Raw genomic sequence first — 13,002 nt, 5'->3', positions numbered from 1 at the left:
GTTTGAAACTACTATTAACTTGTCGAATGATTCCTAATCTTTGACAATACATTCATTCACCACGATCTTGAAAACTGACCAAATCGGCGTGACCAAGTCCATGGTCATTTCTCGTCTCACTTTTTTGTATTTTTCACTTCGTTGCTGAAGTAATGAAGAATTGAAAATTCATAAGGGAAAATCATAGTTTTCTTATTTTTTATTTTAATATCTTAAAAACGTGTAGACTTATTGAAAAATGATAAATGAACGTGAGGTTCTAAATTTAATAGCCCTTAATTTGATATATCGTCCTGTTTATAACAATAACGCGTTCCATAGATATTACAAGCCAAAGTTTCATTTTCAAAATTCATACACTTTGGTTCAACTGCGCGGGCTAAAGATAAGTTTTAAATTAATCTTTCGTGGCCAATAACAATTGGCTGAGACCTAAGACATCATAATATTACTATTGCAATGCGGTCAAATGACTTTTATTTTCCCCCATACAAAATCGACCCAGCCTAACCTGCACGGCTGCAAGCCAAACATCGAACCATCCTTCGACATGGCGAGATACAGAGCGGCGCTCAACAGACTACACAGCGATGCGGTCAGAAGGAGCCCTGCACAAATCTGTTGTGGGTGGTGCCACCGTCTCAACAGCTACCTCTCTCGGCTGAACACAGAAGTGGCAAAAACCTTCCTCGCATGTAGGAAAGGTCCCCACAACACCCAGCACCTCTTCACATGCACCTCCTACAACAACGACTGGAATTTAAGTGTATTCTGCCTAATTCACAATATGGCATCACGCCTTATGCACCAACTATCGCGATATCAGCCTTCTTAATACGGTGTATCGAGCGTATTGTGTGTACGCCTACAGGCCACCATCAACGAACTAATTGATCCTTATCAGTGTGGCTTTAGACGTATACCGGGCCAAATCTTAGATGTGACAAGCGAGAGGAGGATCATCTATATGTCGATTTTAGGGTTGCTTTTGAACACACGAAAATGAACTGCCTATGAACCGCCATGTCTAAATTGGTATCCCCGCGAAACTAAAGGGGCTGTGTTGAGAAATATCACCAGCACCGCCAGAATTGAGAAGGGCCTCCCCAAGCCATTTGATACTAACCGAGATTACAGACAGGGGGATTAGATAATAAGAGATGCAGAACTAAATCGAACAGGAACAAGTATTTGAATAGTACAGTTTTCCCTCGTAGCACAAACAGCGCACCGTACAAGTCACTCATAATGTTCGAAAGAAAAATTTTGCGAGAGATTTACGAGCCCTTGCGCATCGGCGACATAGTTCAGCGGATTAAAATATAGCGGCTCCGCTGGCTCGGTCATGTCGGCCGAATGGACACAAATGCTCTATCAACGAAAGTCTTCAATGAGGTACACGCTGGTGGACTTGGAATCACTTGGCGTCAGTTGACTCATAAGAGAAAGAACTGGCATATTTTATTGGGCTCTACCTGAACAGCGCCAAACAAGAAACAGCAAGATATAAGTAATTGAAAACCTGAATGATAGGTCTCATATTCATTAAGCCGGGCTGCCGCCACAAAATGTAACCAGACACTGGCTTGTGCAATGGCTCGAACTGCATGACATACACTTTTCGCCGTCAAACCTCCTACCATGTAATCGGAAAACAGAGCGTGCGAAACAGCACCAAGGGAGAAATCGAGACGGTAATTGTACCCGTATAGTTTGGTACCTCTAATCGATCTCCAGTAATGTTAGAAAGGATGTATAGCACGAGATCATTTCAGTTAGTTGGTTATAAAGCAAAAATACTTTCAAGTCCATTTGAGGATTTTTTTTTATCGATTTTATTATCAATAGCCGATATGACATTCACAAATATGGCTCGGAATAGTGGCTGGTTTATAACGATGGGGATTTCGAGACCGATTGCACATTTTCTGTAGCTCTTTGTGTGGTTATCATGCAGAAAACCACATATTCATAAAACTACAAACAAACATATTAATTACAGCAAATGCGCATCTTTGTACACTGTTTATATTTTCGTTGCGCACGGCGTCAGAAGTGTGGGTGCTATGTAAACAATATAAATGGAGTGCCTAGTCCTCGTATTGTATTTTGTACATACGTATGTATATGTATGTAAAAGCATGAATATAAATGCTAATAAAATAAGTAAGAAAGCCTAAGTTCGGGCAGAGCCGAACATTAAATACCCGGCGCACGTATTAAATATATGTTTTTCGCCTTACCGAAAGCTACGGCTATATGGTAAGCCGGGGCGTATCAATTTTGAGTAAATTAGAGTCCTTAGATTTCGAAATTTTGAAGTTTCAAGCAGTTCTGAAATTTACCGTTATATGAGAAGCGGCCGTTATTTTAGTCCGATTTCAATAATTTTCAACGGTTTGCTTATATGTGGCAAGCACAATAACCACACCGAGTTTGGTACAAATTGGTAGAACGGTTACTGAGATACATATATGTGATCNACTCAAGTGGCGCAAAATTGGAGCAAATTTATTAATTTGAAACGTAAAAAGCACCATATGCTTTCAAATTATTTGTATTTATATGTCACTTACATACATACATGCATACACAGATTTGGTTTGGGCACTTTGCTGCGTTGTAAACAAATTTATTCAACGCCGAAAAGCGGCTGAGCAAATTGTTTAATTTTTTTTTAGCAAAAAGTGTTATTTAAATAAGAAAAGAGCTTCAAAAGCAGGTCGTTCGAATGCGCGAAGTGGATTTGATAAAAAAAATTTATAAATTTAATTTTTGCGGGCGCACAAAACTTTTATAAGGAATGCGTTTACGCATTTCAACAGCTCATCACGCTGGCGAGACAGCACTTGTGAGCGTTTGGCGTTATGGCGCCGAATCGGTTTTTTTTCTTGTGTTCAACAATTGATCAATTACAAATGGCTTAAATCATTTTAATTACTACCATCTGTCTAGCTGTTGTTGTGAACCGGCAGAAGGTTTCGCTTGTGCTATATCGTTACAAGTACATACTTACCTAAAGGGTGCAGTTTTGAGAGTTGCAAAATATTTTAAATTTAACGGTAGATAGTTTAGTGAGCAGTAGTTGTGAGTTTTTTGATATTCTTCAAATATTCTTTAACTTTTGCTTTTGCTTTTGATTTTCATTGAGCGGAAAATAACTGATTACCTCTCCAGAAACACCCTGTATGTAACGCACAGGTTATTGCAGCAGAGGTCTTTTTTATTTTAAGTAGATATGATGACCATTAATTGTTATAAATACTTGTGCACTAGGGATGTTCTTAAAAACATCAACATCTAATTTTTTTGTGCTGCACATTTTTATTTTATTTTACGTAAAAATTAAAGACATATGTACATAGAAATTTAAAAATTTTAAACAAGTTTTTAGCGGTCGCTAATAAGGTTTGAAAAAATTTATACGTTTTTTAAATCCTAAAAATTTGGAAAAATGTTTGACTTCAAATCTGATGCATATAAATTCGTAAACTATCGGAGTTATAGTTGGTCAAAGTCAAAATTTGTCAAATTTTCGTGATTTAAAAAAATTATATTTCTTCAAAACCCTGGTAGCGACCCAGCTTTTAAATTTGAAAATTTTCGTGGCCGTCGTTATTGTGTACGTAAAAGACAATAAAAGGGTGCCGCACAAAATTCAGATGTTACTACCTAACCACCCTAGTAAACGTGTATGTATTATTAGTTATCATATCTACTGAAAATAAAAAAGGCCCCTGTTACAATAAATAAATTGATATTTTAAGGACCACCCGAACATGTGCAATAGCGCTACAAGTCTACATCCATATCTTTTTGAACTGTACCTACCACGGGCTTAAAATCCCATCAGCGACACTCCAGCGCTAAGTATTTTTCCCGCTATCATATATATTTTATATATATTTTTTCCTTTTATTGCATTTATTTTAATGCCTTAACTTCCGTTCTGTAATAAAACCAGATAAAAAAAATTGGCTACACATATAGAAACAGCGCGTTTCACAGAAAAATAACATACATACATCTATTTAGAAAAACATACTTTCAACAAAGGGTCTAGAAACCACGCACTCCTTATGCTACGCCTTCAACGCTCCGATTTTTATGTGCTCACATTCAAGACATACCAATAACATCGAACTCTTCACTCAACAAACAAAATCAAAAAGAAAAATAAGTAAAAAAAAACTACAAATTAAATTTTGCAGCTGCTGAACATCTGCGCATCTTTCAACGTGCAGTCCAATATTCCCCCGTTTCGATTTTATATTCATTCATTACTTTTGCAAACACTTTCGTATTTATGTATAGTGTATGTTATAGGTACTCGACGGTGGTACACCCGCAGTAAAATTGCTCGCAAGCCGCAATACGTTGCGGGAGTCCTCCTTGGCCGCAAAACACACGTAAACGCGTTCATCAGTTCGTGTGTAAACGTGACGTTACGGATCCCGGCTTGTTGCGATGCCGTTTATCTGGATAGACGTTGGAATAAAATGAAATGAGATTGTGAGTGGTCGGAAAAAATCAAAAAAAAACTATTTTTCACGCACTCAGGCAGTATTTCCCATTGTACTTAAAGTCTAGAGAAAAATTTAGAGAAAAAGGATATATAGGTGGGGAGCGAATTCATTACTCCTTGGCAAACTTGCCAGACTCCTTTATGAACCATAGCACTTTGTTGAGGGAAAGGGAATGCATCTCGTCCATTCCCAATACATCCTATCCAAAAATGTGCCACCTAAGTCTGGGAAGCGGCAGGGAAAATGTTCTGTACTGTCCTAGATAGTGTCTATAGGGACCATATGTCGTCCCCATGGATTGCGCTCCGAAATCAGTCCTATTAAAGCTGATACATCACTCCTTCTTTGTCTGAGAAGGAATTTTGCTACCAGTCTGTTGGGACTTTTCAGGTAATTATTGAAGGCAGCGCCGCCTAAGTCCAGTCAGACCCCTGCGGTGATAAAAAAGTATTCAATGCTCTAGACTTTATCGTTACGCCAGTAGTAATTCGTTGGAAAGCCTGTTCTGCTGGCGTGCGTTCACGTAAAGCAGTGGCGCTTAATGAGCGCTAAAACCAGACGGAATTGGGAGCGTGTCAATAGCTTAAGCGCCCTAGATATATTGTTATCAAGCTCGGGCCAAATTTTACTGCTACCCCATACGTTTGTTCGGCTAAGTTTTAGCCCCTCTAGGGAATTTTGATCGTGAAAGGTGACAGTTGTCAGGAATTTTAAACAGACCAAATCTTGTGTCCTTCCTTTTATTTAGAGCGTTTACTCTGACTGCATTAGGTGTAGTTTACCATAAATGTCTGTAGGGGAGAATAAGTACGGTTTCGAGGTCTTTAGTCCGCTGCTCTCTGTGCCTCATTAAATTCTTCTCTAATAATAGATTTCTCTAAGGAAAATCGCCATATTTTGGTCGCATGACATACAAGTACCCCTGCTGTGAATATCTAGTGCCCGATTTTCTGTCCCATTTTTCACCAAAAATCTAGAGTTATTTCCTAAATTTTCAACCTACAAACTTGAGACTCTCTTCGTGCCACTATGTGGCTACTATTCGACTTTCTGAACCTTTTTGGTTCGTGTAAAATAAAAATATCCTTTAATGCCCATTTTTGTACATGCATACAGACCCGTCGAGAGCAGGAAAAGGAGTGAATCCCTCTGGGCCTGGGCTTTTAAGGGGCCTGAAATATCATAACCATAACTTGTTATTATTTTTTTTACAACTTGATTTTGTAAGAAAAAATTCGCATGCTTTTCATAAAAAACTTTCCGAACGTTTGCGCCGATTGCGAATATTTTGCACAATACATGTTACTGTAGCTAGTGCTGAACCTTCTTTCACAACGATTGTTAGAGTAAAGAACTTTCATCGCTCGTGTTCTAAAAAAGAGCGCGCGTCGGGTCTTGCTATTCTTTCTATCGAAGCACCTCTGGCAAAGCAGTTGTATTTTGATGTGGTCATACAATTTATGTATAGGGCCGTAATTTTTCAGCCCCACCCTGAGTTTTCTCTCGACGGCCCTGAATACATACATATATGGCACCTGAACGTGGACGATGTCGGATGAAGATGAGAAGCGTAGGCGACGCGTATCAAATACAATGGACACACTAAGTGCATAAGGATCTGTCTTCACCTGGCGGTCGAAGTGCCATACAAAAAGAGGCAGATAATCCAAAAAAAACACCTGTAAAGCGTTTCAAATTTGAAGATAACCTTTTCAAAGTAAACACTTTGAATGAAAACCTCTTTGATTGCCTCTATTTCCTACATTTACATAGTTATTTACTTTTTGTGGTCTCATGTTCAAATTTGTGGCTATTTTGTGTACACAAAATTGTCTAGCGCATCTAATTGCTTAAGAGTTTTCTACGCTTGATTTGCCTTTAAACTTTTTTCTTTAATTCGTATTTGCTTTTAACGCGTGTATCTGCAATTTTTTCAGCTTCTTTTACTTCCCTGGCACAATGCATCAATCTTTAATTTTTCCTTCTCCGGTTGTGCCTTTTTTGCTGTCATTCGGTATTACTGTAGGGTTTTATGTTCGGTTTGTGTTGGTGTTTTGACCGAAATGGCTCGTAAACAGTAGGTTCTTTTGGATGCATTTTGCAGCTGCCGCTTCTACATTGAAGAGTCGAGCTAAGTCGTTTGGCCGCATATTATTGATCGCTTCTGGTAGCAGTTCTTCCTTGTGATTTAACTTCGTTTTCTTATTTTTCTTTATTTTATATATTTGTAGTCCAACCAATGAAATTTACTTGCCGGTCCGGTCCGGTTGTTTGTCGTTGTTGTAGCCAAATTTTGTTTTATTCATCTACCAGTTATTTTATGTAGGCATTCAAGTCTCGGCGATGCCTTAGTATTTAATTCCAACAACACTGATTTGTTGTCCGTGTCAGCTGCTGGTTCTGCTCAGGTATGTATGCGTCAAAGAGCAGCAGGTGTTTTTTGGTTGCTCAACGTGCATACATATACAGATAGATGGTTAAGTGATGATAAAGTTCACAAAGTGAATACATATTTTAATGTTTATTGCTTACATACAATGCTACATATGTTTGTATGTATGTAGAGAAAATTAAATTATTTTAGAAATATGGGAAACAATTCGAAAGCATTTAAGAATTTTTTTTCTCTTTGATTGTTGTTGCTTCCGACAGGGTGGGTGTATGATATATTTTTAAACGAATTTCCTTCATCCCTCAAATTCGGTTTGGAAAATGACACTGAAGATGGCACAATCCGAAACCGGTTTGTCTCCAAACCAAATTTGACAAGGGATGTCGGAAATTCGTTCCAAAATGCATCATATTGAGCAAACTTTATTTACAGGATTGCCACCTAGCGAAAATATATTCAGCTAACCTCGTTGGTTGGTAAAATCGGTATATAATATATGTTTATGTAAATTTGTGTGTATGTACGTATGTGTGTACTTAATTCCGTCAATCCTTAAAACACATAGCTGTGGTGCGATTCACTACGAGATTTTAACACCTCTTGTTGTTGTTAAGTCAGCTAAACGACAATTTTAACAATTTAGCTATTCGGTAAACGTTTCCCTAACAACATTCGTTAGCGCCAAATCAGCTGTTGTCGTTAACGATAACAAAGGCCGCTAATTTGACGACGTCTAGATTGGTGTTGTTAATAAAACGTAAAAGGTACGTTCTACAATTTTTTCGTACAAATGCANGTAACTGTGATGAGTACTGCGCACATATACTCGCATATAGTACGGACATACTTTTGCGCGCCATGCCTTTTTTTTGCGCTACTTGCAAAGTTGAGTAATTTATTTTGCTGTCGTCGAGGTATTTATGTATGTATATGTATTTAAATATATATTTTTCTTCAATTTCCCAGCAGATCACTTCATTGCTGAAATCGTGCAATTTTGTAAGCTTTAAATTCTTCGTATGTCAAAAATTTTAATGTTCATATGACAAAAATGCATGACGCGATGTCCACATATGCATACAAAATATGATAAATTAATAATTAGCCTTAATAGCTTGACATCAATTAAACGCGATGATGACATAATTTCGCTTCAAAACACTAAAAAAGAATAAAAACAAATGTCAGCTATATTTGTGTGGGAACAAATATGAATTTTTCCGTTAGTCTCTTAAGTGTCATTACACCATGCAAATAGTGTATAGTTTTCAATGAAAAACAGTAAGGCAGCATGTGAATGTTAAGCAGCGCATTAGCTGAAGGAAGACTGAAGTATTAAAAAAACTGTACCATTCTTCTGTCAGTCTCTGAGTCTTCTTCTTCTTCTTATTGGGCACCACAACCGTTTGTCGGTTTGGATCGAGAACAAAAAAACTTCGGTAATTGCCTTTCTCCTTTGCGGATTTGCGCCAGTTGTTTATCCTAAGTACGGACAAGTCCTTCTGCACTTGGTCCTTCCATTGTGTTCCTGGGCGCCCTTTCTTTCGTTGTCCACCTTCTTCTTTTTACCGGAGCGTCGCTCCATATTGTTAAAAAGCTCGAAGAGTTCGTCATTCCATGTGCCATAGATTTTGCTTAGAATAGTTCTCTCGAAAGCCCTCAAAGCCTTCTCATCTTTGCTAGACATTTTCCATGTTTCTGCGCCATATAAAAGGACGGGCTTGATGAGAGATTTGTAGAGCGTGATTTTTGTTCGTCGAGAGAGGACTATGCTTTTCAATTGCCCACCGAGCCCAAAGTAGCACCTGTTGGCAAGAGTTATTCTTCTCTTTATCTCTAGACTGACATTATTGGTGGTGTTTATGCTTGATCCTAAGTAAACAAAGTCCTTCACTACTTCAAAGTTATGACTGCCAACAGTGATGTGTGCGCCAATACTCAAAGACTTTTTGTGTGTTGACAGGAGAGGTCCTTCCCAATTTGGACGAAGTTAAAATTTGTCATCAACGCCACTTTGTATAGCCGTATTAGTTTTGCGAGGATCCCCAATTTAGACATGGCGTCTCTTCGTGCTATCGAAACCAGCTTGAGAATCGACTAAAATATGGTGCGTGTCGATTTGCGGTCTCTTAGTAGTGATTTTGATATAGGGCCGCACTCCACAAGGATTCTAAGGTCTTCAGGACTTGAAGTATTTTAATCTAAATCTACATTGTCATCTCAGATAATTCTTTGGTCTAAAGGTAAATCCATTTTTGAACAAAATGTAGACTGCAAATGAGTGGAAATAAGTTACCAGATGAGCTGGCGTCCATACAAATATTTTCCAAAGCATATTTATGACCTAATCTCCCCTTCGACGGACCAAAAACCTGTATTGACGTCGTTTTGCTCTTAGGGCTCTTAACGCTGTCTTACCGACCGACCTGATATTCACTCTGACATTCGCAAACGCAGACTTCAGTGAGGAATTATAGATGGAAATGTGTCCACTAGAGTTTTCTTGAACCCAATACGCCGCCGCAGTACTGCTATGATTGAGCTTAGATCCATCACTAAACATACCAAACTTGGGAACCTTTGTAAAGATGAAGAACTTGAAGGGCAATTTCAGTTGCATTGTGCCTGTGAATTAAGGCAGGTAATCAGAGTGGCGTTCAGGTCCATGTTGCGTAGGTGATAAGTTTCCTCACCTTATTGAAGGACAAGCACACCAGACGCCCCATGTTTTGCCATGAAACTCTTAACAAGCAAAAAATACCTTACTAGACCTGTTGATAATCGTTGTGAGGTGCTATTTAGTTATGAAATTTTGTTTTCTTTATAGGAAAACGACCCAGTATACTGTGTCCACAGTCATTCTTCCTGCTTACCAAGCGTACCCCTACAAAACATTGCGTGTTAAAATTCTGGAAAAATATGTGGAGAAAGCACTAAAATTTAAATTTTCAATCCAATCTAAACATGCAACACCTCAAGTGGTGATAGTACACACGCCCATTGCACGCACTTACTAAATAAACAAACAAACAAAAAAGGACTGCGGCTATAGTAATAAAAAGGGAGCAGTGAACTAAAAACTCAATCCCCGTATTAAACCTAAAATTTATTCGTACAGTTCCAATTCGTTTCATGCGCATTGTATGCGGACATCCGTCTTCGAAGCATCCGCTTGCCTTTATAAGCAGACCTACGCTTTCGATTGTACCAAACTTAATTTTTGATTTTTTTTCATACTTTTTGTCATTTAAATTAACTCAGTTTAATTGTTTTTAATGCGTTGGCAGCAGCTCATCATCGACACTACTATGGCTATATGTATTCGTAGTTGCCACTTTGTTGCGCTTCGATGATTGGTGGTGGGCAGTCAGTCAGTTGGTTGCACGACGAATTTTTTAGGTCTTGGTCGTTCGCTGCCATCAATGGGGCTCGCGCACTACTTTCTGTATGCTTGACTGAGGGGTGGGAGTAAAATTTTACGTTACGCATCACTTATTCGCGTTCATTGTATTTGATTCAAATTGTGGTAGTGGATTATATTTAGTCAAAGTATTATATAGTTAGTGTTATAAAAGCCGTTTCGACTTAGCGACTGACGAAACGAACGAAATTAATGAGGTCCAACCAAACTCTCCAACGTTTATCGCTGCTAGCTGGCTTCGTTGTTGCTTTCATATGCACATTTTAGCTATGATTCAATACTTTTCGTGTAAAATCAAAAAAAAATGTCAAACAGCAATATTACTCTCTGAAGTGAGAGTAAAAGTACGGGAACAAAAAAATCATCTTTTCTGTAAAAACATCAAACAGTGATCGCTTGACACTTTTCATGATTTACGAGCAGAAAAAGTTCGGGTAAAATCTTGCAACTTCATTCACTATACAACTCGTCAAAAATCGCTCTCATTTACAGAGTTTTTATGTTAAACTAGCAGGGATGAACTCAAACGAGCAGAGAAGTGGCGAATCGAAGGCTGCTAAAGACATATTGTTACCCATTTCACCACGCATGCTCGATGTGTGGTTCACGCGACTCAGTTGTTAGTACATACGTACATAAGTATAGGGTGATTCAATAAGACCGCAGATGCTCGCATTGGGGTCATTGTTTCATGCACTGTGTGGCAAGTGGCACCGTCTTGTTGAAACCACTTTTTATCCCAAGCCCATGTCACTAATTCAGGACATAAAAGTCGCGATAACGTTCTTCGTTCACCGTTACCCACATCATTTTCGAAGAATCGGCATTTGGATAACTCTTACGCGTTGTTAAACTGAGCATCGCTCCATGATTAAGTTTGCCAAAACCTGTGGTACAAATTTTCTGAAAAAAAGTAAAAAAAGCATTAACAAATCACAAAAATTCCTGCATCACGCTTGTGACACCCATTTGGCGTAGCCTGGTAGGGGCTCGAGCTCCCCCTAATCTTGAAGTCCGCCCTATATATAAAAAAAAAAGTAGCCTGAAATGCTAGCCCACCCTCTCCCCATAAATTTCATTCTAGTTATGCCGATGGTATCACCCTATATGTATACTCGATTCGCTATGCATGCCTTCTTATTGCTATCGCATTCGCTATCCGCATTTTCATATGAGTAACTGCTAACCCTCTTTGTGCGAGCTGAGCTTAATTACGGCTGATGGATAATGAGTAGTACAGTAGTAGAATTAGCTGATTAAGCGATTGTGACTACTTTTAATGACATGTCGTCGTGCGTTGCTATCGTTCACATGCAAATGAAGGACGTGATGTAGTATGTACACAATAATAGAAATATGTCACTTATGTCATACATATGCTCAGTTTAGAAGCAAGCGTGGCGACAACGCTTATTTTGCTGTGCTATTTAGAGGGTATTATGTTCTACATTCTGAATAGAGTCGCATTTCGGTCTAGAATGTAGTATATGAGTCTAACGCTTATAAGACATAAGGTCAGAGATTTCCAGCTCACTACAGCAGCAGTTTGTCCCATCACAACGATCATATTACCAATATTGTAACTCAATCGGCCATTTATGTGCTTTTAGGTCACCAGTACGGGTTCTAAGGTCCTCCTAGCTTCCAGGTAATCCAATCTCCAGAATTCGCAATGAAAAACATTCGCATGGAAGCATAGAGTTGTTTATAATCTTCTAATATTAATTATTTACTTCTAATAAAAATAATGTTGAATTCGGAATTAATTCAATTCATTTGAAAATTTAAAGCGTATTTTCTCTCAAATACTTTCATGTAATATATCCTTTGCCAATAACTACTTCCTTTCAAATGTCAGTAGTGTTGCCAAATCCGTTTAAAAGCTTAAGGGGCGTACACACCGCAAGTAAAAAAATCATTGATTGCTCGCTTGACATTGCGCCAAAATGAGTTTGTGGTAAATATAAATAAGCTGACAAATATAAATAAATCAACCTAGATTAGCGAATAAGGTGTATGCATACATACACATACATACATTGCACTAAACCCTTGGATTGCTGCCAATGTGTTATTGGAATAAACAGCTTTCAGATGCAATCTTTGTCAATAATGTGTGAGCACATATAATAAAGTGAAACTTTAGAAAACTTCATGGTTAGTATAGCATTAACAGTTTTTAACTAGCTGACATGCCAGATTTTGGCAAGCGTTGTGAAATAAGGCATCTCCGCTTGTTATAAATACATACATTTTTCCGGTGCAATGTGTAGTTTTTTTACCACCCTACCCATACAAATTCACTGCATTTTCACCACCTCCATACAAATATATACATATATATGTAAATAAGTAAGTGAATTTCTTCCTTGCTGATTTTTTCATTCTTCTTCTTCTTCTTATTTGGCGCTGTAACCGCCTAAGCGATTTTGGCCGAGTCCAAAACAGCACGCCAGTCATTTCTCTTCTGTGCTAACTGACGCCAATTGAAAATGCCAAGTGAAGCCAAGTCCTTCTCCACCTGGTCTTTCCAACGCAGAGGAGGCCTTCCTCTTCCTCTGTTACCAGCATCGCGGCCCGCGTTGAATATTTTCAGAGCAGGAGCGTTTCTGTCCATCCGAACGACATGGCCAAGCCAGCGGAGCCGCTGAATTTTAATTCGC

General features: G+C 38.5%; 1 protein-coding gene across 50 annotated transcripts in view; it reads left to right on the top strand.

The window, feature by feature from the left end:
- The window catches only part of Dscam1 (Down syndrome cell adhesion molecule 1), a 169,015-nt gene that overhangs the window by 47,751 nt on the left and 108,262 nt on the right, over nt 1–13,002 (top strand). The window lies entirely within an intron of this gene.

Source organism: Rhagoletis zephyria, unplaced genomic scaffold, assembly GCF_001687245.7.
Source record: "Rhagoletis zephyria isolate East Lansing unplaced genomic scaffold, Rhagoletis_zephyria_1.1 Rzeph_scaffold_00452, whole genome shotgun sequence".
In the NCBI taxonomy this organism is placed as follows: Eukaryota; Metazoa; Arthropoda; class Insecta; order Diptera; family Tephritidae; genus Rhagoletis; species Rhagoletis zephyria.
The sequence above is the reverse complement of the archived record's forward strand: the minus strand, read 5'-3'. Positions and strand labels throughout refer to the sequence as shown.